Genomic DNA, 24,758 nt, shown 5'->3' on the forward strand with positions numbered 1-24,758 from the left:
ATTTAATTAGATAACTGCATTTCTTTTTTCTTTTGTTTTTGAGATGGAGTTTCACCCTTCCTGCCCAAGCTGGAGTGCAATGGCCCGATCTCAGCTCACTGCAACCTCCACCTCCCGGGTTCAAGCGATTCTCCTGTCTCAGTTTCCTGAGTAGCTGGGATTACAGGTGACCACCACCATACCCGGCTAATTTTTGTATTTTTCTGTGGAGACGGGGTTTCACCATGTTGGCCAGGCTGGTCTCGAGCTCCTGGCCTCAGGTGATCTGCCCGCCTTGGCCTCCCAAAGTGCTGGGATTACAGGAGTGAGCCCTTGCTTCTGACTAATACCTGTATTTCTTCTGTGAATTTCTTATTCTTTGTCCATGCATTATTGGTCATTTGTTTTTACTAATTAACTAGTGTTACTCTTTATATATTGCAGTTATTAATTCCTTAACTGTTACATATGCTGCAATGTTTTTGTCTGTTTTCTCTAAGAGTAGCTCAACATAACTTTAATGAAATGCTGATTAACAAAAAAGGGTATCCATGTTTCTCTGGGAACCATTACATAAATTCTGCTTGAGAGGGTTATTTGTATTTTGTTTGGCTTTCACTGTGGCTTGGGCAGGGAAAATTAATTTTGTAATATTAAGCAACTACTTATTTCACTGTATAGTCAGTGGAAAAGGGACAGTATGCAGAAATGACTCTCTACTTCATATCCGAAGTATCAACAACTCTTATTCTGTGGCTGTCATGTCTGATATAAAAATCCAGGCTTCCAAGCAGGCACACTTCTTCTCTAAGGGCCAGAAATGAATTTCAGACTCTCCTGTTGTATCTTTTCATCACAGGAGGAACTGCTTCCTTTTTTTTTTTTTTTTTTTGAGATGGAGTCTCACTCTGTTGCCCAGGCTGGAGTGCACTGGGCAGAATCTCAGCTCACTGCAACCTCCCACCTCCCAGGCTCAAGTGATTCTCCTGCTCGCCTCCTGAGTAGCTGGGATTGCAGACACATGCCTCCATGCCCAAGCTAATTTTTGTATTTTTTAGTAGAGGACAGTGGTTTCACCATGTGCCAGGTTGGTCTCAAGCTCCTGACCTCAAGTGATCCACCCACCTCAGCCTCCCAAAGTGCTGGGATTACAGGTGTGAACCACCGTGCCAGGCCAGAACTGCTTCTTTTCTCTTTTGCTATTAGAAACCAGCAAACTCCATGATGGCTATTTATCTATAATTTATTTCTAAGAACATTCTACCAGTGACATCTCAAGCAAGATGTGATAACAGCTACACAAAGCAGTCTACAGCATGCAGTGTGTCTCAATGCCTCTGAGAAGTAGCAACAGCTTTTGTTCTTAGATGGCCCTCAGTCCTTCCCCATGTCATCTTTCTGACCTAGACTATGGCCTAACTGCTCACAAGGATTCAATGGCATGCAAACAGCTGTTAGTTGGTTTTCTTAAAATAGGTATTGTTGATTGGAAAGACTGGCTCATATTTAAACTCTACCCTTTTTGCAAATGCCAGATTTTCTCAATAGTATCCCAGGAGAGATTTTGTTTTGAACAGTTACTGAATTTGACCAGACTACAGGCATAGCACCACCCATATTGCTCAATGCTAAGACACAGCATCTTTGATTTTCTGTATGTCATAACGTTCTGAAGATTGAGTTATTGATGGTGCAATTGTGCAACTACACATCCTCCTAGTTCTTGCTCTGCATTCAAGCAGGCCCTAGGGCTCATGGCAAGATAATTTCCTTGGAGAGAAAGAGCCTGAGACTTAGAAATTTAATTTGTGTAAGGAACCCTGGCTTTTTCCCTCCTTTAGGAATCTGATTCTTCTTTCTCTTCCTCTTCTTCTTCCGTCACAGGACTCTTTGTGCTCCACTCCAGTGTAGTTTGATTGACTGATGCTTCATTGTCTATATGCACCGACATGACAAGTGACTGTTCAGGCGCAGTTGGAGATGTTGGAGAAGACAGCACCTCATCCCCTCTCCTAGAACTAATCATTGATTGGACGGCCAATGTTTCAACCTTGATGTGATTCACCAGGTCGTGCAAGGGTTGCCTTCAACGGGAGCAGTGTCTCCTCCTCCTTGTGCAGTTCCTGACCCAGCTCAGCATGTTTCCTGGTGACACTGCTGCCCGCCACATGGCCCACTGCTGCAAATATTTTTATATAATTAGATTTGTTCATTTAATTTTTTATGTCTTTTTAATAGAGAAAACAATAACTTTATGAGCTCAAAATCTGCAAATCCCTTATTTTTTCTAAAAGGCTTTCCTCAATTACAAAAATTCCCCTTACGTTTTATTCTAATATTTGATAAATTTTGTTTAGCTTGTCGATTTTGCATCTGAAATTTATGTTACAATAAAATAAAGATAAAATTTAATATTTTCCCTCAGATGTATTGCCAAGTGTCCCAACATAGTTTGTTGAATATTTCTTTTTTCTCTGCTGATTTGAAATGCCAATTTTCTCATACACCAAATTTCCATACAGATACATGTCTGTGGCTCTGTCCAATATGCTTTTCCACTGATCTATTGGCATATTCCCATGCCACCATCTATGTTCAATTACTGTAGAATGAATATGTATATATAGATATAGGTATATCTATCTGTCTATATCAGAGCAGTTCTCTCTCATTGTTCTTGTCTTTTAAAATTATTATAGTTATCCTTGCCCATTTACTGTTCAGCACATTTTGCTTCCAGTAATTGATTGTAAGAAATGAATGTAATAATTTTTTTAAATGGCTCTGATGTTGAAAAGACTGTAAAAAATGAAGTACACATTGGCTAACTCAGTATACCTTTTGAAAGGTATTGTTCAAGATTCCATATTGATCTTGCAAGATCATTCCAGGGAAATAAGTGTGTATATTGTAGTGGATACATCCACCACAATCTCACCATTTGAGGATGTATCTCATCATTTTGAGATATATCCTTAAAATGGCTCCAAATCCACCTTATTCTAACACAAAGTGGACTTTGCAATCACAGTTCTTGTCCACTTATTGTGACACATGGATTGTATCACCCTATTGTTTCTGAGGCAAACTTTGCACTTGCTTCCATTAGGTTTATGAAATTTGCGAATTGGGCATTTTCACTGAACTTTTAATCTTTCATCATCTTCAAACTATCGAATAAGCGGAAAATTCTGCAGACTGTGAAAGGCTATGCACCTTAATGCTAGAGGAAGTCTGTTAAACAAACCTGCTGCGTGGATCTCATTATTTTATCTCAAGCTTTACCACAAGAGTTACTTCTGCTGAATTAGAAATAGGGTGATAATTCTTATTTGCGTCTATCTCAATTCCAACTGAGATAAAGACTTTAAAACAAAATTACCTAAATACCTTCGGGCACTGCTTCTCATGACTCTGCCCATTTTAGGTCAACAATTGAATTTTTTTTTTTGTTTTTTTTTTTTAAGGAGTCAGGAGCTGGATAATATGTAATCTTTCACCCTCAAAAACCTCACACCGTCATGGCTAAATGTTCAACCTGAAAGAGACAGAGTTAAATATAATAATGCATTACTCGGCTATGATATTGAGTCCTCCAAGTATTTCCCAACCACTTGTAACAGTAAACCACATCAAAAACCTCGTGGTGTTAAAAGACACTGTAAGTAAAGAAGTGGCATACAGGGCATCCATGTCCCTACAAAGACGCAAACCATACCTTTTTAGGCTGCATAGTATTCCATGGTGTATATTGCCACATTTTCTTAATCCAGTCCTGTCACAGAGTGGACATTTGGGTTGATTCCAAGTCTTTGTATGTGAATAGTCGCAATAAACATACATGTGCATGTGTTTTGTAGTAAATCAATTTATAACCTTTGGGTAATTACCCAGTAGTGATGCTGGGTCAGATGTAATCTAGTTCTAGATCCTTGAGGAAATTGCAAACTGTCACGAGAAGAGAAAACCAAACCCGCATGTTCCACTCATAGGTGGAACTGAACAAGAGAATTCACTTGGAACTCGGGAAGGGGAACATCACACACGGGGCCTATCATGGGGAGGGGGAGGGAGGATTGCACTGGAGTTATACTGATAATAAATGAGATGATGGGTCTGACGAGTTGATGGTGCACACACCAACATGGCACAAACATACATATGTAACCAAACCGGCAACGTTATGCACATGTACCCTAGAACTTAAAGTATAATAAAAAAAAAAAAAGAAGTGGATACAGTCCATATTCATAATTTGGTTCTTCTGGGTTACTGGAGCTTCCTCTCATCATTGCTTCTCTTCTGTTTCTATGCATTTCTATTGCCTTCACTGAATATACCATTAGCTTCGAGTTGATTTTGTATAAAGAAAGAGCTTCTTAGCAAAGGTCTTTTGGCCCCTTGCTTGTTTTATTACTGCCAACACAGTTAGAAAAGGACTATTTAATAAAGTTGTCAAGGTCTTGAAATGATCACTCAGCCAGTTCATCAAAATGATGGAAGATAGAGCAAATTATCTTTGCATGATCCTGTCCTTATTATCTGTTGGTCATCCAACAAAGAACAGCTGTACAGACAATCCCCTAATAACAGTAGCTCTACAACAATAAAAATAGAAAAATAGTAACTATATAGTGAAGAAACCTGGCAGACACCTCCTTCACCAAGTGGTCAAAGTCCAGTAATGGGACAAATCAAATCCTCTGCCTCCAAATATAATGGGCTAGGGAGAATGCAACACCTCTTTTATGCTATTGCTGTCCCAACCTGATTCTCACTGTGAGGAAACATCAAACAAACCCAAATGGGAGGACATTCTACAAAATATCTAGCCTAGCCTCCAAAAACGTCAAGTTATAAAAATCAAGCAAAGACTGAGAAACAACTGTTTCAGGCTTAAGGGGACTAAAAAGACAGATGACTTAATACCTCTTTCAGGATTTTCTCTGGTCCTAAAATATATTACTGGGATAACTGGCAAAATCCAGATAAGATCTATGGATTAGATAATAGAATTGTAGCAACATTCATTTTCTGAGTTTACTGTTTGTACTATGATTATATATTTTGGAAAAAAAAAAATCCTTGTTTTACCAATTCAGTCCCCTGATCCCTCCTAGCTACAAGGGAAAAATAGGAAAATCAATCTATATACCAAGCCTAGTGAGCTGGTTAAAAATCAGAGTTCTGTTACCCATGATAAAGGAAAGAATTGATACTAGAATGAAACCAGTGGTCTTAGACATGAAGTATGTGTTCTTGAGAATTGCAGTTGTACAAAGACAGTCACAGGAGAGGAAGACCTATTTTAAGGCTCTCAAGGGCAATCTCATGGATGAGAATGAAATTATACATATGCAGTCTCATCTGGACTAGAATGAAAACATCAAGAACTGAGTGCCTTCACTCATACGTTATCTCAGGGCCTAGACCACCTCCTGCACCTCTACTTTCTTTTGTCTCACACCCACCAGTTTCTTCTCCCTACCCGCTTTGCTGACATATGAATCCAAATAGTGTTCCCAGTTTTCAAGTCTAAATGGCATGGCAGGTCCAGCCTTCACTATCAACTGCTGGTACTCATTTTATCTCAGTTTCTATTGAATTGATTCCACCCATACTTTCATAAAAGGATTTCAGTGACCACAACATGTCTAGAAGTGCTTCAGAACAGTTGTCCATCCGGGTCTAATCCTATGTGGCTTTAAGGAGGCAATGTCACATGGTTATGATTTGAGATTAGAGGGTTATGATTACAGATTCTCCCAGAAGAATAAATGGTCAGGATGAGAAATGATTGTGATAGTTGACGGATATTTCAGAATACTTTTCATTTGAAAAAAAAAAAGCCAAAATTAAGATGAAGTGATGATTCACTCCCAGAAGTAAAAAACTGCTAGGATTGATCTGAAGAACAGCAAATCAAGTAGCTAAAGTAGAAATGTACAGTAAACATGATGAAGAAAATTACCCCCAGTAAAAAATCCATCGATGAAATTTTTTCAAAGACCTTTCCTCAAGAGCATACGTATAGAAATAGATGGGACATGGGAGGGACAAATAGCTAGCAAATCAAAGCAATCTGCAGTGAAATCAAAAGAGAACTAAAGCCTGTGACATTATCCGTCTCCCTAGTAAGCTTTCTGCCTTTACTTGAATCTTTTCCTGAACTTAGGTCTTGGTAAATCTGGCAGCTGTCACAAAATACCATCTGTCCCAAGAAAATGGGTGCAGAGGTGGCTGTGACCCAGGGGATTTTCCCGAATGCTGTCGGCATGTATTTTTTTAGCCTGATCAAGTCCCTGAGAAGAAAGTGAAAACCCTACAAAGAAAATCTCTGAAGCTGCACTCGAAAGAGGAATGGCTGCACAGTCCCGTTATAAGATTGGGGCAGTGGCTGTGCACTGTGAACAAAGGGGAAGCTGGCCGGGCGCAGTGGCTCATGTTGGAAATCACAGCCCTTTGGGAGGCCAAGGCGGGCGGATCACGAGGTCAGGAGTTCGAGACCAGCCTGGCCAGTATAGTGAAACCCCATCTCTACTAAAAATATAAAAAAGTTAGCTGGGCATGGTGGTGGGTGCCTGTAATCCCAGCTACTTGGAAGGCTGAGGCAGGAGAATTGCTTGAACCTGGGAGGTGGAGGTTGTAGTGAGCCGAGATCGCACCACCACACTCCAGGCAGGGGGAACAATGTGAGACTCCGTCTCAAAAACAACAACAACAACAAAAAAGAACCAAAACCCAAAACAACACAAAAACGGGAAAGATGAGGAGGAGTACAACTTAGGACAGCTCGTGCTTAACTCCAGGGGAGGCAGGGGAGAAGAGAGAGAAGCATGGAAGTTCTATAAAGCAGGCATGGAGTTTGCCATCCTTATCTGGTTAAATGTACGGATTAGTCAGAATTGCCTGTACCTTTTAGTCTACCAACTGAGAGCACACTTCTAACCTGAGAAATTTAAATGCTGGAATTACTCAGTCTTTGTGAACTGGGTATACTGAAAGTTGTCCTCATCAGTTCTGTTTAAGTTATCCAAGCATTTGAGAGGAAACCGTTTTAACCTGTCTGCCATCATTGATAATAGGAGGTTTTCTTCAACTTGCAAAGAAAGCCATTCACCTACCTTTAAGATAATTTCCTGCTACTGGTTCTTTCAGTGGGTAGGGAAATGTTTGACCCGTTCCCAGGTTTTGCAGGAGAGTCAAAGCATTGCAACTGCTCATTTATCTCCCAGCAAAACTGTGACTGTGGATCCTGTTTGCTCTGAGAGAATACTGAATACTTTTATTTTATTTTTTATTTTTGCAGGGGTATTGGGATGCTTTTTTTGTTACCCAGGCTGGAGTGCAGTGGCATGGTCATGGCTCACTGCAGCCTCTATCACCTGGGCTCAAGCAATCTTCCCTCCTTAGCCTCCCAAGTAGCTGGGGAGCCAGGACTACTGGCACACACCTGCCCTACCTAAGCTTTTTATTTTTGGGAGATGGGGGTCTCACTTTGGTACCCAGGCTGGCCTCTAACTCCTGGCCTCAAGAAATCTTCCTGCTTTAGCCTCTGAGTCACTGGGATTACAGGCGTGAGCCACCACACCAGGCTTTGAAAGCTTTTTAAACTAAACCCTTGGCCATTGTGCTGAGCAGGTATTAGGAAAATGGCAGACATGCTGATGAATACTCTAAAGCCTACTTATCCGTGCAGTAGGGGGCTCCCCAAAACTGATGGGAAAATGCAGCAATACCCTCCTGATTCCACTAGATGTTTAAGAGGAATGTGGGAGATGCCTCTACAAACTAAAACCTCAGCTAGGTGAAGGTCAGATGCATATGGAGGAGAAACGCACAGAAATAACCTGCAGAGGCTGGGCGCGGTAGCTCACACTTCCAATCCCAGCACTTTGGGAGGCAGAGGTGGATGGATTACTTGAGGTCAGGAGTTCAAGAACATTCTGGCCAATGTGGTGAAACCCTGTCTGTACCAAGAACTACAAAAAATATTAGCCAGGCATGGTGGCAGGTGCCTGTAGTCCCAGCTACTCAGGAGGCTGAGGTGGGAGAATTGCTTGAACCCAGGAGGCGGAGGTTGCAGTGAGCCAAGACTGCAGCACTGTACTCCACCCTGGGTGAGAGAGAGAGACCCTGTCTCAAAAAACAAAAACAAAGAAATAACCTGCAAATGAAACACATGCACGCCAGACACACTACACATATCCACCACACATACACATCACACCATGCACACAACACACACTACACACACAAACCACACGTATACATCATGCCACTCATGCCACCATACCACACACACCACACATACACACCACAGGTACATGTCACACCACAGACCACACATACACACTACATGCACATGTCACACCATGCATATCACGTACATATCCACCAAACACCACCACACCACACACACCACACATTTCCTGCACACACATACCATGCACACCTGTAAGGTAAAGAAGAGGATACAGTCCATTTTAGTAATTTGGTTCATCTGGGTTACTGGCGCTTCCTGTCATCATTGCTTCTCTTCTGTTTCTGTGCATTTCTATTGCCTTCACTGAATGTACCATTATGACACACACACACGCGCGCACACACCGTGCACAGTAACCCCAGGCAGCAGCGGCAGTCCATGACTACTTTCTCACGTAAGTGACCCTGTGACTTCATTTCTGCACAGGTGTCTGAGCAGCGAGTGGAGTCTCTTCCTGTCAGTGACAGAAGGACCTACAGGCTGGAGACTGTGGGAGTCTCCAGAATTTTCAGCATCGAAGGGGTTGCCTGCGGCCCCTGATGTGAGCAGATCCCTGGCAGAAGCTGTGGAACCTGCTCATTTGCTGGGAAAGGAGAGGAGTGCCAGCACACAGTCTGTGTTCACTCTGAGTGGGGCGTCCTGAGACCTATCAGGGTGCACCAGCCTGTGAGGGAGGCACAGTGCCCTGTTGGTGCAAATGCCACGTCCTTCGAAAGTGTGGGGCGTTCAGGCCTCACCTTCAGGCACGGTTTGCCCCTCAGGGGATTTTTCCTTATCTCTCTCTCTGTCCTCCAGGTGCTGAGAAGGACTTCCTTGAAGGTGCTCACTGAGCCAAAAATGCCTGAGGAATGCAGGACTGCCTTGTTACACTGGGTTCTGGGCTTCATTAAAAGAAAAAAAAAAAAAAAAAATATATACTATATATATATATATGATATATATATATATATATACTGTATACATGTAGTATATAACTATGAATGAAAACTGTCACACAATAATAGAACGATGTAAATGTATGGATAGTTCAAATATATTTGGGGTAACTACATATATTTTATAGATATAATAATATAATATTTTATAATATATTTTAATATATATTACACAGATATAGGTATGTGCATATATGCACATGTATCTTTTATTTAATTAACACTTACATAACAATTTCTATGTACACTGTCCCAAGCCCTTTATAAATGATAACTCATTTAACTTAACCTTCAAAACAACCCAATGCTACAGCTGCTTCCCCCCACTGCCACTCCCACTTTACAGATGGGGAAACCGTGCCTGGGCAGGTTGGGTAACATGCTCCAGGGTGCACAACTAGCATGTAATGAAGCAGGGTTCAGACTGCCCCTCTGGCTCCTGATCTTGTAGTCATGTTCCATTCCAGCACCCTATCCATGCTCACTGTCACCTGAGAGGGGACCTGTGAGGGAGAATTTAGTAAGGCTTAGTTGGCCAGTTTGGTAGTACATAAAAATTTTCCCTGGGCATTTTTCTAGGCCACAAACTCTCTAAAATGATTTGAGGGATATGCATCTACACCTCTGACCAGTCACATTCAGCTTTGCAAGGCCTCAGACTTTGGATGAGGAGAGTTGTGGAGAATGAATTTGTCAACACTGCAAAGAAATGTTAACTGTGGTGTAATTTCATATTAAACGGTGTGAAAAGTCAGAAGAAATCTTCTTTCACAAGATATTATTTAAGCTATGTATTTATTTACTAGAGATGAAAATAGAAATAATCTAAATCCAGATTTTTTTTAAAAAACATGCTACCAGATAATACAAAGAACAAATGTGTATGTGTGTATGTGTCTGTCTGTCTAACTTATGGGTATAAATGTCTCATTATTTACCTGTTATAAAATTCTAGACGTCACCTCATTAAGCCTATTTATCAACTAGTTATTACTGACCATCACTGACCTTTTGGGCTATTTTTATCTGCTTTTATTTATTTTGTTCTTTTTTAGGGAGTTTTACTCGTGTTAACTTCTCCATTGACACTGCTTCTTACTTAACATTATTTGAATGTAGATTGCAGTCAGAGATATTCAGTGATTCAAGGGTTTGACTATTTTCTCATAGCAATAGCATTTGCTTGTGGAGTATCTTAAGGACACTTTGAGACGAGTGAGAATGAGATTTTGAAACTGAAGACAGGTTGAGAGCTGGTGCCCTCATCACCCTCCTTCTCTGAATGAGCCTTATGGAGCTAAAATGCCACCATGGAAATGAGGTGACACACAGCCCTGGGAAGGCTTTTACAGTTTATAAACTCTTTCCTCCACAGTGTCTCCTGGCATATTTCAAAAAGAGTCATTGTTCTGATGATATTTGACAATGCCCATGATCTCCCAGAAAGATGTAAAGAGAAATGACACTGGTGTCCAGAGTAGCCCAGAGGTAAGCAGAGCCCATACCCCCATGGGGCTGCCCAAGTTAGCGAATATAAATTCAGGAAGTTAAAGTCAAATTTCAGAGTCGAGAGTGCTCACCATTGTACTACAGACCCCAATGCTTTACATTTCAGATAAGCAATAAATAATTGTCAAGTTATTGACAATTGTCAATACATATGTATATATGTCAAGACATATGTATGTCCCACATATACCGTGGAACATATTTATACTAAAACAATCACTCAAATTTAAGTGAGCTTCTGGTATTTTATCTGGCAACCCTAGCAAGAAGGCAGGGACAGCAGAGAGGTACATGGAGGCCACTTTGCTCTACTGACAGATGAGTACAATATTCTTTGCATCTGTGTTTCCCTGATGAGTATTATAAACTAATGTTTTTGTGCACTCAAGATATGAGTATAATTTAGGGAGTCTCTGCACAGCCATGAGTGAGAAGGTAGTGTTAATAAAGAAGAAGGAAGTGTTAGTGAAAAATTGGAGAGACTGGGAAAAAAGTGCTGATTTCAAAGCGTACCTTGAACACTAAACATTTGCCCTCAGACAAGTCAGTAGACTTGTAGGGAAAGGAGAAAGGAAGTAAGACTTTTTCAAGTGGTTCAGTTTTGCCCATAAATTGTGATGATATCTACCTATTGATGATGGCTTTTGAGAGACTTAAATAATAACACCAACCACAAAAGTGCCTTATAGAGTACAAAATATTACATAAATTGTCAGGATCACATTTCCCAACTATACCTGTTTTAGAAGGAAGAATGGGAGGAAAAGGAGCAGGAACCTCTTCCTCCTCCTCTTCTTCTGTATCTATCTGCTTGATCCTAAGCTGATGGTCTTTCATGTATTAAGGAATGTCATAGCACTATGACCATCTCAGCTATTGCTAATTAATTCAACTCAAGCTACTGCTAAATGAATGACAGCCAATTTCGATATCTTGCTAACTTCCTTTTTAGTTTAGAGCAGCCAGGCTATTTTGCAGCCAACCAAATACACATCAAAGAATGTTAAATCTTTCTGTGCCACAGATATAATACAGATTTCTTTACAAAACAAAGATGGAGTGTCAACATTCCCTGAGGCAAAAGGCTGAAATATATAAATTGCCATCCGATATAAAGCACTGTTTTAACAGTGAAAATCCTTGGAGTAAGAAGACCTGGGTTTAAGGGCAAACTCTGCCAGGTACTGTGTGGTCTGGGCTAATCCTTTAACCTCACTAAAGTTTAATTTTGTTATTTTTTGAAAAATAACCTTATCTTTCATATAAGCTGTTGTGAGGATTAAATGTGGTTTATATACATAGGTAGCCCTTTGTGAAATACAATATACAATAAAATGTAACCTGTTATTCTCATCAAGCTGTGTTGTGTTTGTATTATTACAACTGAAATAGGAGTCCAGATCTTCTACATCCCTAGTGTTATTTCCATCAGCTAGTTCCTACCCTGAGTTTTTGGACTTATATGCTTCTCTGAAGTAAAATTGCCCTAACTTTCTTTCAACTAAAATTTGAAGTATTCAGGAGGCGTACGTTCAATTTAGTTTAGCAGCAGTTTGGAAGGATGTCAAGTATTTAAAGTGTGTCCTGTTTTTCTGAGGTTCGAGGTCCTCAAGACGATTTCGGGGTGTGCAGATATACCTTCTGACAGTTCAAAATCAGCTTTGTAAAACTCTTCATATTTCATACACAGACAAATGCCTCAACAGTGCCAACAAATGAGAATTACAGTGCAATCCAGACAAAGGGTGTAACAAATCCAAGGAAATCTGCTTTGGCAAGAACCACTTGGTGAATGCAATAAAGCAAGCTCTGAGCTGCAAATGTCACTGCTGAGCAGGTGGGTGTCTGCCTTGCCTTGAGCCACTGAGCAACTAGGAGCCTGACTAATATTTATTATTCATAAGAAATGGAGCCAGTGCATTTCAGATATTTCCAGAGTGTTGCGGACATTAATGAGGGTGGAGAAGCGATCTGTTCCCTGGTGGACCCCTACTGCATTTATTCGAATGTGTGATTATTAGACTGCACAAGTCTCTCTGGGGCTCAGTGCCCAGAGTGCATTACACCCTGGAGAATGTGAAAATACTTTAATTAACAACAGGAGTGGGCAGACCTGCTGAGTGCCTTCTGTTACCATCCTTGGGACGTGGAAAGTCAAGACTCATTCGTCACCCCCACCATTTTTCATTATTGACATAAAGAAAACGCTAAGCAACAATTTCATTTAAAATCGATTGGAAAGGCTGCTAAATATAAGATATTTCACTCCTTTCCTTCCTCTGGCTGAAATTTATTAGTAACCAACATTACACGAACACATGCACACATCAGCACGCTCACACACACATGAGAAATGAACTTGAGATTTCTCTATATTCCACATGCTCTGCAAATAGTACAGCACTCTGGAGTGTGTAGATGAAGAACATGCCAAATTGACACGGAATAGGCATCCATTTGAACATGCAAATTTGCATTAGTCAATTACTCAGTCTGATAAATGCTTTGGTTCATTAGTTTAAATAAAATACTGGGAAATTCCTAACACTCTGACTAAGAAATGATGTGTTTTTGTTTGTTTGTTTGTTTAAATGTTGTATCAGTGATTTCTGCCTGAACTGGTTGTATTTAAGACCATGTAGTACCCAACCACAATTTGGGGAGAAGGGGTCTGCCAGGGACACTGTGCAAGGATCAACTCTCAGTTTTTAACCCTCTGTCCAGAACTGATGTGTTGCTGTGTGAGAACTGAACGTGAGGAGAGTGGCTGTGCACAGGCACGCAAGCCAACCCTGGGTGTTGTCCCACAGCTGGTCTGCAGGCTGGCTTCTTGTAAAATAGAGCCACATCATGACATGGACTGGTTTGGCCAGAATTCAGAATTTACTTACCAAAGACCTAATTCTCGCATCACTCTACCAATTCTTAATTATTTATCGAGCATCCACTAGTGTCCCAGCTTGACATAGGCCCCCAAAACAGTGGGCAACCCAGACAAGAAGAGATCTGTATCTGAGACACATTTGGAGAAAATTAAATGCTGATATGCGACATTGAGACTTTAACCTCTTTGAAAGCACACTATTTTTCCAGAAGTATTGGGGAACTTTTATTTTTGGCTTTTTTGATGTACTAAATGACAGTGGAATAGATGGGGAGGCAAGGAGCTATTTTTTTAAAAAATAAACTCTTCATTTCAGAACAGTTTTAGATTTATAGGAAAATTGTGAAGGCAGAACAGAGAGTTCCCATATGCCCACATACCCAGTTTCCCTATTATTAACATCTTACATTGGTCCAGTACTTCTGTTATAATTAACAAACCAATAGTAATCCATTAGTATTAACTGAAGTCGTACTTTATTCAGATTTCCTAAGGTTTTGCCTAATGTCCTTTTTGGGTCCCACAACCCCATCCAGGCTACCACATTTTGTTTAGTCACTGAATCTCCTCAGGCTCCTCGGAGGAGAGTTTCTTGGACTTTCTTAGTTTTGATGACCCTGACAGTTTCGAGAAGCACTGGTCAGGTATTGTGTAGAATGCCCCTCAGTTGGGATTTGTCTAAAGTTTTCCTCATGAGTAGATGGGGGCTATGGTTTTGGAGGGAGAAAGACCACAGAGTTGAAGTGCCCTTTTCCTCATGTGAGATCAAGAATGTGTACTATCAACATGACTAATTGCAGGTGCCATACTTTTCTCCCCAAGAAGACTATTGTCTAAAAGTATTTGAGATCTTCCCTGCCAAAGCAGACATGTAAGGAATCAGTCATATACCCAAAGTAGACGTATAAGGAATCAGTCATACACCAAGTCAAATACCTGATCCACTTCTTGGACTATGACCAGATTCTCAGTTTACTCACATGGCTTATGGAACCTAACATTTGTCATGCAGCACTTGCTTTCCCTAGTAAGCATCAGCTAGATATTTAAACATTAGATTAGATATTTAAACTAACATTAACATTAATATTAGATATTCAAAATGTACAGAGGCTATGAGCCATATTGAAGAGAATATAGTTTCTACCTCATTCTAGAAAATCAAGTGTATCTTGACTTACTTGTGAGAAGCCTCAGCAACTGAGTATTTCAAGAAGGAGCCGAACCTTTATATTTACTGGCTTGGTGATTTTACATTTTAAATGTTCCTGTCATAGTTGAGTAGCTATAGGTACAATTTTTTCATGAAATAACTTGCGGGATTGGGAACAGGAGTGTTTGCTGAGCATCTACTATGTATAGACATTTTACATAGTGAACCTCATTTAATGACCACAGTAACCCTACATTCAGGTCAGGTATAATTGCATGCACTTCACAGAAAAGGAAGTGGATGCTCTGGTAAACCAGGGCACATGGTGACGAATGATGAACTAGAATGTCTAAATGACCCACGTTCTTTCTACAATACACTCTACTCCTACACTCTACTCCTGCTGGAGTTGATAATGCTGTGTTCTAAGGGGATACAGATTGGTCTCTCTCTCATAGCTGAAGTGTCACCATGAGTAATGCAAGACTTTTCATCTCCAAGAATTTCCAGACTTCAAGAATCTTCTGGAAAAATAAAAGGTTTTATCTTTATAGACATTAAACCTTGTAGGTTTAGTTTAAAAGTTCTGTATATTTCTTCATTTTTCCTATATTTAGGCAATGTTTCTCACTCTTTTTTGATAATGATATTTAAACAAATGTCTGTAATAAAATTGCTCATAAAATTTATAGAACTTGCCAGAGAATCAAAGTGAGGGCAACTTTAATAATAGTGTACAATAGAAAAATAATTTGCTGTAATCAATATGTAATTAGTATGAGAATGGACACAACATATGTACTAAAATAGGGGGGTTTTTTCCTGTAATACACAAGGAGCTTGTATAACTTAACAAGAAAAAGAACAGTCCAACACAACCATGAACACAGCTCGTGAATAGGCAGTTTCAAATGAGGAAATAAAAATGGCTAGTAAATATATGAAAAGATATTCAGACTCTTTACTAATCAAATAAATGCAAATCAAAACAGCAATAAGGTTTTGACACATCAAATTGGCAAAATTGAAACTGCTGATTCTCAGAATTGGCAAGAATTTTGAAACAAATAATTTTTTAGCAATACCAATCATAGCTTAAGTGTACATTTCCTTTGAACCAGAAATTCTCCTTCTAGGAACTTATTCTATAGAAATATTTGTCAAAGTACACAAAGACATGTTTCCCTGGGTGTTAATTGTATCATGGTTTATGAATTACAAACTAGGAAACAATCCAGCTGTCAACTAGTGGAGGTTTATTAAAATAAATTATAGCACATACATACAATGGAAAGCTATGCAAATCACTAAAAAAAGATATAAAGGAGAGCCACATTATGTTTTTGAGTGAAAGAGTCAGGTGGCTAGAGTTTATAATTTTTATCCAATGCATGCATGTCACTATATGTGACTTTGCCTACACTTTCCCATACCTATCTTAATGCAGCAATGATGGGACTTTACAAGAAAGAGAATCCTAAAAGAGGCATAATCTTATTTTTTGCATGCCACTGATAATGCATCTGCAAACAGACCAGCGATTTAGAAAAATATTTGTAAGCATAGTCAGGATGTTATAAGCATGAAGGTCAGTCATTCACTGAAAACATGTTGAATTAAGGTCATTGTACATTATTAACCAGGACTCTGTTAATAATGCACAATGACCTCAATCTAAGATGTTCTAGGAAATATCAAAATCATGGGGTTATATAAAATGATTCTTCAAACATACGGATTTCATTAATTGCATGGCTCCAAATTTGACTAGTCTTTTCTGTAATTCCTTTGTCACATGCTGAATGTTATAGAATGAAAAAATATAAATAAACATTATTACAGTATTACAGAAAATGTTCCTATGTTACTAGCTTTAAGTAATTGCTATTCAACTCTGAATAACCCACTTGAAAAAAAGAAAACATCATTAGTCTGAAATGTCTGCTAACGTTTTCTTCTTACTTTGTTAAGGTCCATTTAAGGAGAGACTTATCACAGCCATACTCAAATAATCTGATCCTCTAAAAATACTTTATAGTTAAGTTACACTGATGAAAGTAATGTATTTACCCAAGACATAAACACATTGCCTGGAAAATTCCTAATTGACAAAGGAGTAGGAATTTACCCTGTTGTGTGTGGGGCAAACTAACGGTGAGGCTCTGTGGCCCTCAGCAGAGAATAAAACTTATAACAGCAAGGGTAATGTTCACTCTATATGTCTGCAAAGGCTGAACATGTACGCCATCATCCAGCATCTTTTGAACTAAGTCTAGAACAATGACACTTCCCTTGGACTTTCTTAGATACCTCTAGGGCTTTAAGTTCATCTGATATTTGGCAAATGCTCAGCATAATTTTGCTTCAGAAAATAGTCACTCTAGCCATATCTAACATGGATGGTAAAAACTGGCTCATTATTATGTAGTTATGGAAAGCTGTCCAAAGGATGCCAGGTGTTCATCATGGCTACAGGGAACTTGAGTGGAAAATTTGGAACCAAAAATATTTTATTAAGATGTACAGATATGCCACCTCAAACAATAACTTACTATAAGCCCTAAGAGAAATGAACAACAAATGAAGCAACCGTGGGAAATGTATCAAGAAAGTATGGCAATCTGGCTGGACCCAAGGAGTGCTTTGAACAGCAGAAGTTCTAGAAATAGCAGCAGAACTTAGCCCAGTCTGGTTTGCGGGCTGCTGGTCATGCAGTGTGGTCTTTTTGGTCACCTCTGCTCACAAAGGTAGATTTCATTGAAACAAGGGACTGTTATAACATCTTTCAACCTGGTATTCATTTTTGAATCATTGCATAACATTTACATGGAATAACACATACCAAGTTCTGAATAGTAACAGGCGAAACCTCAAAGGCACCACGACTTGGACAGTCCTTCAAAAGTATGACTTGGTTGAATGAATCATAATCTCTTTGATTTAACATCTGGATGGCAACCTCTTTAAGGATCTCATTTCCTGTATATTCACTTCTCTTCCTTGCATAACAATATCCACCTTCAGACACACACACGGTAAAAGCAGAGAAATTTTTCAGAGTCTAAGCTCAACAACAATTGGTTTATTCCAGCATCATGGTTCAGCCTTTTGTTTTACTTTTCAAAATATTTTAAAACAAATTGGATATCTTTTATTACTACAGTCATAATGTTTTACATATTGCTTGGCACATAATTGACAGTAAACAGTTAAGGAAGGAATAATGGAGAAGGGGAAGGAGTTTATTTGAGAGATCTGGGGCTTAACTATCTGTCATATCTTCAATTCCCAGATTTCCTGCAGCATGAGTCAACTACTAACCCAGTGAGCAACAGAAAATTTCACATCGTTCTAAGGAAGATAGTGGGGCAAACTTATTTTTACTGCCAGCAAAACCCAGGATGGCAGCAGAAGAAAAAGGTATAAAACATAATTTAGAGGTTAAGAGCAACTGGGGCAATGAGCTGGAAATCCTAGTTGTGATGACAGACCCACAAAGTGGAGCGTCAGGTTGGGAATTCTATGATTAATGACTCCACAAAGGGAGAGATTTTAAAGAAGGAGAATATTTTATAAGTATCTTCCTAGTGTTCCTGTAGGCTCCTGATCAAATCTATCTGATGATAAAAACAGCATTTCAACAATCATAGGTCAATACTCCTGGGTCTCCACCCCTCCACTCTCTGATAAACTTCTGGCCTTCCTCAAACTCTTCATGCAGAACCATTGATAAACTCAACGAGCAGCTATGAGCCACCATTAATATGTGCCAGTCATGGTAGGAGGAATACAGCTGTGAGCAGGATAGTCATGAGCCCTTCTGTGAGGAGCTGATAATGTGGTGAAGGGTTCTGGGCTCTCCCAGAGATGGTCTCACTTGCATTCTGAGTGCCAGTGCTCTTGACTCTAAGAGACATCCACTGCTCTTCTTTCCTTGTCCCATTTTCTTTGGGGATGATCCCTACCCTTAGCTGTACCCAACCAGCTCTGCTGAGGTCAGTGCCCAGCAGTCACACTGCTCCTCTGATGGTGCCCATCAAATTGCTCCAAGGCTGCTCATGCACCTGTTAACCTATTTCCTGTTTGCCTGACAATATTCTTGTCTCTAATCTTAATGTAACATCATGCACATTTGTGTTACATTAGGATTAGAAACAAGTTCTGTTTAGAAATAATTCCATGAAGGGTTTTTATATTTTATTTTCACATTGCAAATCAGTCAGATTTGCTTCAGCCTCAAAGAGCATGTTTATGTAAATTAAATGAGCACTGGTAGTGAGCTGCAGTTGCTTTATTTTTTCTAAGTGGGAAATAGGAAATGGGCTAAAAATATGGAGGATCATGGCCAGGCTTCCATTGACTCAGGAAGCTGAAGCCATTGGGGGCATTTCCCGTGGTGGCAGAAGGTGCCAGCACCCATGTTGGTGGCATCTTGTCCTTTCCATGTCCCACAAGGACTATTGTCAACAGGCTTGCAATGAACAACAGTCCTTCTCTCAAGAAGTTCACATTCTAGAGGGAGAAAATTGGGGAAGGATACACACACACACACACACACATATATATATATATTCAACTCCATCAGTTAGTGGTGACCATTATCAAGAAGAAAAACAAAAACAAAGGACAATATGCAGACAGAAAGTGATGGTAGAGATCACTTTTATATAGTGATCGTCAAGGGCCACTCTGACAAGGTGGTATTTGGGCTGACACTGAATAAAGTGAGGTGGACAAATGGATATCTGGGGGAGGAGCATCCCAGTGGAGGGACCTACACGTGCAAAGGCCCTGATGTAGGATTGTACCTGACATCTTCAGTCCACCCCTAGGAAGTGAATGTGGTACAGTCAAGATGAACGTGGAGGAAATGAGGTCAGATAGTGAAGGAGCTGGATTTCATAGAGTCTTGCAGACCTTGGGAAGGGCTTGGGGTTGTCTTCTGAGTTAGGTAAGAAGCCATTGTAGGGGTTGCACAGAGGGACAGCATAATCTGACCTTGGTTGTAGAATCATCACAGACTGGCTTGGGGGTGTAGTGAAGAGACCGAAGGGTGCCAAGAGGGAGATATTTGGGGGCAGGCAAAAGGTGATGGTAACTTGGGTAAGTTTCGTAGTAGTAGAGGGGTTGGAGGGCATGCTTGGACTCAGAATTTGCTTTGTGTTGGATGTGAGGTGGGAGGGAAAAGCAGTTAAGGATGACTCCAGGATTTTTAGCCTGAGAAACTTTAGAAGTACTGCTAGCTATCTTTAATTGGAATGTGAAAGTCTAAGGGGAAGAAGGCTTATGGAGCAAGATCAGAACTTTGGTTATGGACATGTTGATTTCAGATGCGTCTTAAACATCCAGTGGAGGTACTGACTAGGCAGCTGATCACACCGGATTGGAGCATAGGAAGACATCTGGACCAGTGATTTAACATTGGGAGTGTTCATCTTATAAGTTCATTGGACTAAGTGAAATCAATGGGGCACTAAGCATTAATATTAAACAGATAACAGAAAAGTTCTGAGGACTTCTGAAGGATCCTGGAGACCTGCAGCATCTAGGGCTAAAGAAAGGATGTGAGTGTGTTTGGGGGGGGGGGGGAAGCCCTAAGGGGGGGCGCCTGTGAAAGTACTATTCTGAAAGCACAGTGAAGAAATTGTGTTAAAGAGAAGGCAGTGACCAGCTGTACCGAATGCTTTTGACACATTGAGGAAAATGAGTGTAGGGGATGACGGAGAATTGAAGACTAGCATTGTCAACATGGAGGTCATTTTTCGGTGAACAATTAGTTTATTTTCTAAACTGGGACACTTTTAAGAGTGAAAGAGAGTATGTATTAGTAATTTATTTCTGTATAACAGATTATCCCCAAAGCTCAGTGCTGTGTTAACACAGCAAACATTTTTGTCTCCTACAGTTTAGATGGGTCTGGAATTTGGAATTTGGTACAGGTTCTCACTCAGCACCTCTCATGAGATGGCAGCCAGATATTGGCTGGGATTCCAGTCATCTAAAGGCTTCACTGGGGCTGTGAGATCTGTTTCCAAGGTGACTCTGTTACATGGCTGGAAAGTTAGTACCAGTTGTTGGCAAGGGCTTCAGTGCCTCACCACGCAGGCATCCCACAGACAGCTTGAGCGTTCTAACAACATGGTAACTGTCTTCCCCTGGGTCAGGCAACCTGAGAGAGCAAGGCTGAAGTGGTTACTCATGTCAGCCCTACTCAATCTGGAAAGGGTCCCAGAAGAGTTTGAACAATTGGAGACTAGAGACTAGGATAATTAATTGAGGGTCATCTTCAAGGATAACTACAGCAGGGTTTATCCATATTTATGCTCAGGTAGCAGATATACACTGGAACCATCTCAGGCAAACTGAGATGCATGGTCACCTTAATCTTTGGTGACTTTGGGGAGAACAGTTTCAGGGTAGTGTAGTGATAGAGATGAGAACCACATCAATGAAATCCAAGCCCAGATCTATTGCTCAATCACTCAATTAAAAAATGAGCTCATTTCTCATTTCTTTCCACTAGACTTGAAGTGGGTGGAATGGTGAATGTGATGGATGCTCATTTTACCATTAACTTGGAGTCCAACAGAGGGTTAAGCAAAGTCAAGATAGAAATTTGGATTAGATTTAATTAGGCTTATTATCCAATAACATTGTTTTAGTACCTGGATCTGGCCAAGCCTAAAGCTCACAGTAACTGTAACAGTCATCACATTCTTCCCCCATCCTCCTTAAAAATTTTAACTTAGATTTTTTTTTTTGAAATTTACAACCAAAGGAATCCAAATTAATGTCTCCCTTATTTAAGTAGATCCTTGTTGAACACAATCTACTAATCTCCCAGACACACCTAGGCATGTCTGAGTGTGGGGTAAACATGGTTTAAACTCAATCTGGTCTCCCTGGTACACTAAGAAGACTGTTCAGGTCATCTCCTTTAAGAACTTTAACTTGCACTAGCATCTTACCTAGTGATTATGATTAGAAGATGGGTTTTATATGTAAGAGTGTATATTGACATTGAGTTCATATCAGTATTTGAGCAACCCATAAAACTCAACCTTCAAGATGGGTAATGACACAGGTACTTCTTTAGAAATATCTTTACTCTGAAACACTGAGGGATCTTCCTTAAATCATTCCAGTAGCAAAAGCCTTGCCCTGAAAAATGTTGTCAGCAGAATAGCTGGACCACCAATCTGGAACCAAATTGAAGTTCATGTCTATAAAGGAAAAGAAAATATCTGTAAATTGCATGCCAGTTGCTTTCTTTTCTGTTACCTTCTAACCACCCTTCAAGTTCTTGTTTCCTTTAGTCATCCAGCAAGAACAGAACTAGGTTTTCATACAGCCTCTCAGGATTTATTCTACTTATAGTACATCTATTTTGAATTGGAATGTGATGAAAACTCTATCGGTGTTAGGGACATAGAAGAGAGGCTAGAGGTGAATAGAAAAAGACAGCAGTAGCTGTAATCGGCCTGCAGGGCTCTCCCCTGCTGGAGGTTATCCCACGCTGAGGACTGGGGACTTGCAGCCATCTGGAGGTTACTGTAGATCAGTGTCTCTTTGGAATGCACATGCAGAGGTAGGAACGCAACTGAGCTGTGCTTGTAGAAAATTGAATGTGTCCATTGATCCGCTAAGTCTAAATAAACTCTCATTCTTGTTAGCACAGCAATTAGTCCTCGTGGTCACTGGAGCATTGAAACAAGGCAGTTTGGCCCACTTGTCTTGTTTTCCTGTGTTCCCAAACATGAAACATGTCCAGATTGGGACAGAACAAACCTCCTTAACTTTCAATCACCAACCGCTTCAAATTAAGAAGTAGACTGAGAAGTGGGAACAGCATGGAGGTGACATTTAATCTCAAGATCTACCCACTGCTATTGCTCAACATTAGCTTGGCCCCTTCAAAGAACACAAGCATGTTCTGCGCATCTACTTTTTTTATATACATCATCTCACTTAATCCTCACAAGTGAGGTTTATATAGCAGCCTCTCTTGCAGAAGCACAGTTCACACAGAACACGTGCATGTGGTAGAAACATCGGCGATGGGCAAAATCTGCTAATAGATTGAACCTAGAGGAAAGAACCAGCAAAGCCAAGACATGATTCCAGATCGACCACAAGATCATTTGTGCCTCAGTTTCCCTTAAAATGCAAGACAACATTAAGGTAAGTAGAGGATCCATGTTACCATGTTCAATGTAGAACTCTAAGCTTCTTCATGGAAAGGTGTTTAAAAATGCATGGTATGACAGCAGTTGAGTAGTCTTTTCACACTCAGACTTACCCAGCGCAGGTGGGAAGAATAATGTGAATTGAGCCCACTGCTGTCTCTGTGCAGTTCAATGTTCCCAGATGGCATATTCAATTAGAGTTTATTTCATCATCTTAAATGAAACTTATTGAGAAGTTATATTCTACACTCAACAAGGGGAAAAGGCATATCAAGATGCTAGCTCTAATATACTGTTACTTTTCCATAGTTCATGGCATAGAACCTGCCATAATTTTCTCCAACCACACTTAGAGAACAAGACAGTATCATGTCCTCTTTTGAGTGCCAGTTTCTCCCCCTTAGGCAGGGTATCTCAGCCTTGTCACTATTGATATTTGGAGCTGGATAAATGTGTGTTGGGGCTGGGTGGCTGTGTTATGCATTGAGGGACTGTTCAGCAGCATCCCTGGCCTCCACCTGTCAGATGCCAGTAGCAACCTCCACCTCCCCACCTCACCCCCAGTAATGACAACCAAAAATGTCTCCAAACATTGCCAACTGTCTCCCAGGAGTAAAATCACCTCTGGTTGAGAACCACAGCCTTACAAAATGCATAGCAACTAAACTACATTGCTTGTTTGAGTTAGGAGGTCTAGAGGGCTGAGTGACCATTTATACAATCATCCATTTTATAGATGAAGCCACTGAAGCCAAATAAATGTGGTGCCTTGCTTTAGGTAACACAGGTAAGTGGTACACCTATCATTAGAAACCAGGCCTATTGACTACTCCCTGACTACCTTATCTAAGTCTTGGGAATGGAAAAAAACATCCTATTACTATCTACCTGATCAGCACAGTCTTTTTGAAGAAAGCCCATTAAATCTAGATGGGTTAGATCTAGATTTAGTAGGCTAAAACTGCAATTACTTTTGCACCAACCCAATAAATTAGGTGCACCTGTAGTTCTGGAATAGTCAATGGAATGTGTGGCAAATTAAAAGTAATGGCAAATTAAAAGTAATCAAAAGTAATGGCAAAAACTGCAATTACTTTTGCACCAACCCAATATTATAGGTCTGATCCAAGCTCCTCTGAGGTCATTCTGATTTAGGCAAAACAACCTTCTGCCAATTTTTTACCTCTGTCTCCTCAGCCCCACTCTTCTGTTCCCTCTAGTCCCTGTAGAAGCTATGCTATTTCTAGGACACACAGTCACTGAGTATGTTGCAAGGTTGAACATCTTCAAATCCTCTGGTGAGCTCCACACCCTTACACAAGCCAACACATGGTTAAATGGTCATGAGTGAAGTCGGTCAGTCCCACCACTGTGCTTCCTTCTTCAGATCACTTGATTTTCCTTTCCCTGCCTTTACAGTCACCCATCCCCTTCCATGTACCAAATTCTCACTCACTTTCAACCAAGAAATCCTAGAATGGCCCCTACCATCAGAAAATCCATGCCTTTCAAATCTGAACTGATCATAGACACTTTAGCTGGAGATTCCTTTCTTCTGTAAGTATGTTCACCAAATTCTTGGCCTTGCTCAAGAATCAACAGATAATGTCCTGAAAAAGAAAGAGAAAGAAAGAAGAAAGAAAGAGAGAAAGAGAGAAAAAGAGAGAAAGAGAGAAAGAAAAGAAAGAAAGAAAGAAAGAAAGAAAGAAAGAAAGAAAGAAAGAAAGAAAGAAAGAAAGAAAGAAAGAAGGGAAGGAGGGGAGGAGAGAGGGAGGGAGTGAGGGAGGGATGGAGGGAGGGAAGGAGGGAAGGAGGGAAGGAGGGAGGAAGGAAGGAAGGAGGGAAG

At 40.3% G+C, this 24,758-nt stretch overlaps 1 pseudogene; it reads right to left on the reverse strand.

Annotated features, from left to right (window-relative positions):
* Positions 1–1,816: 1,816 nt before the first annotated feature.
* LOC108537015 (snRNA-activating protein complex subunit 5 pseudogene) overlaps positions 1,817–24,758 on the reverse strand; it is a 111,043-nt pseudogene continuing 88,101 nt past the window's right edge.

The sequence above is a fragment of the Rhinopithecus bieti genome, unplaced genomic scaffold (genome assembly GCF_001698545.2).
Source record: "Rhinopithecus bieti isolate Rb0 unplaced genomic scaffold, ASM169854v2 scaffold_14232, whole genome shotgun sequence".
In the NCBI taxonomy this organism is placed as follows: Eukaryota; Metazoa; Chordata; class Mammalia; order Primates; family Cercopithecidae; genus Rhinopithecus; species Rhinopithecus bieti.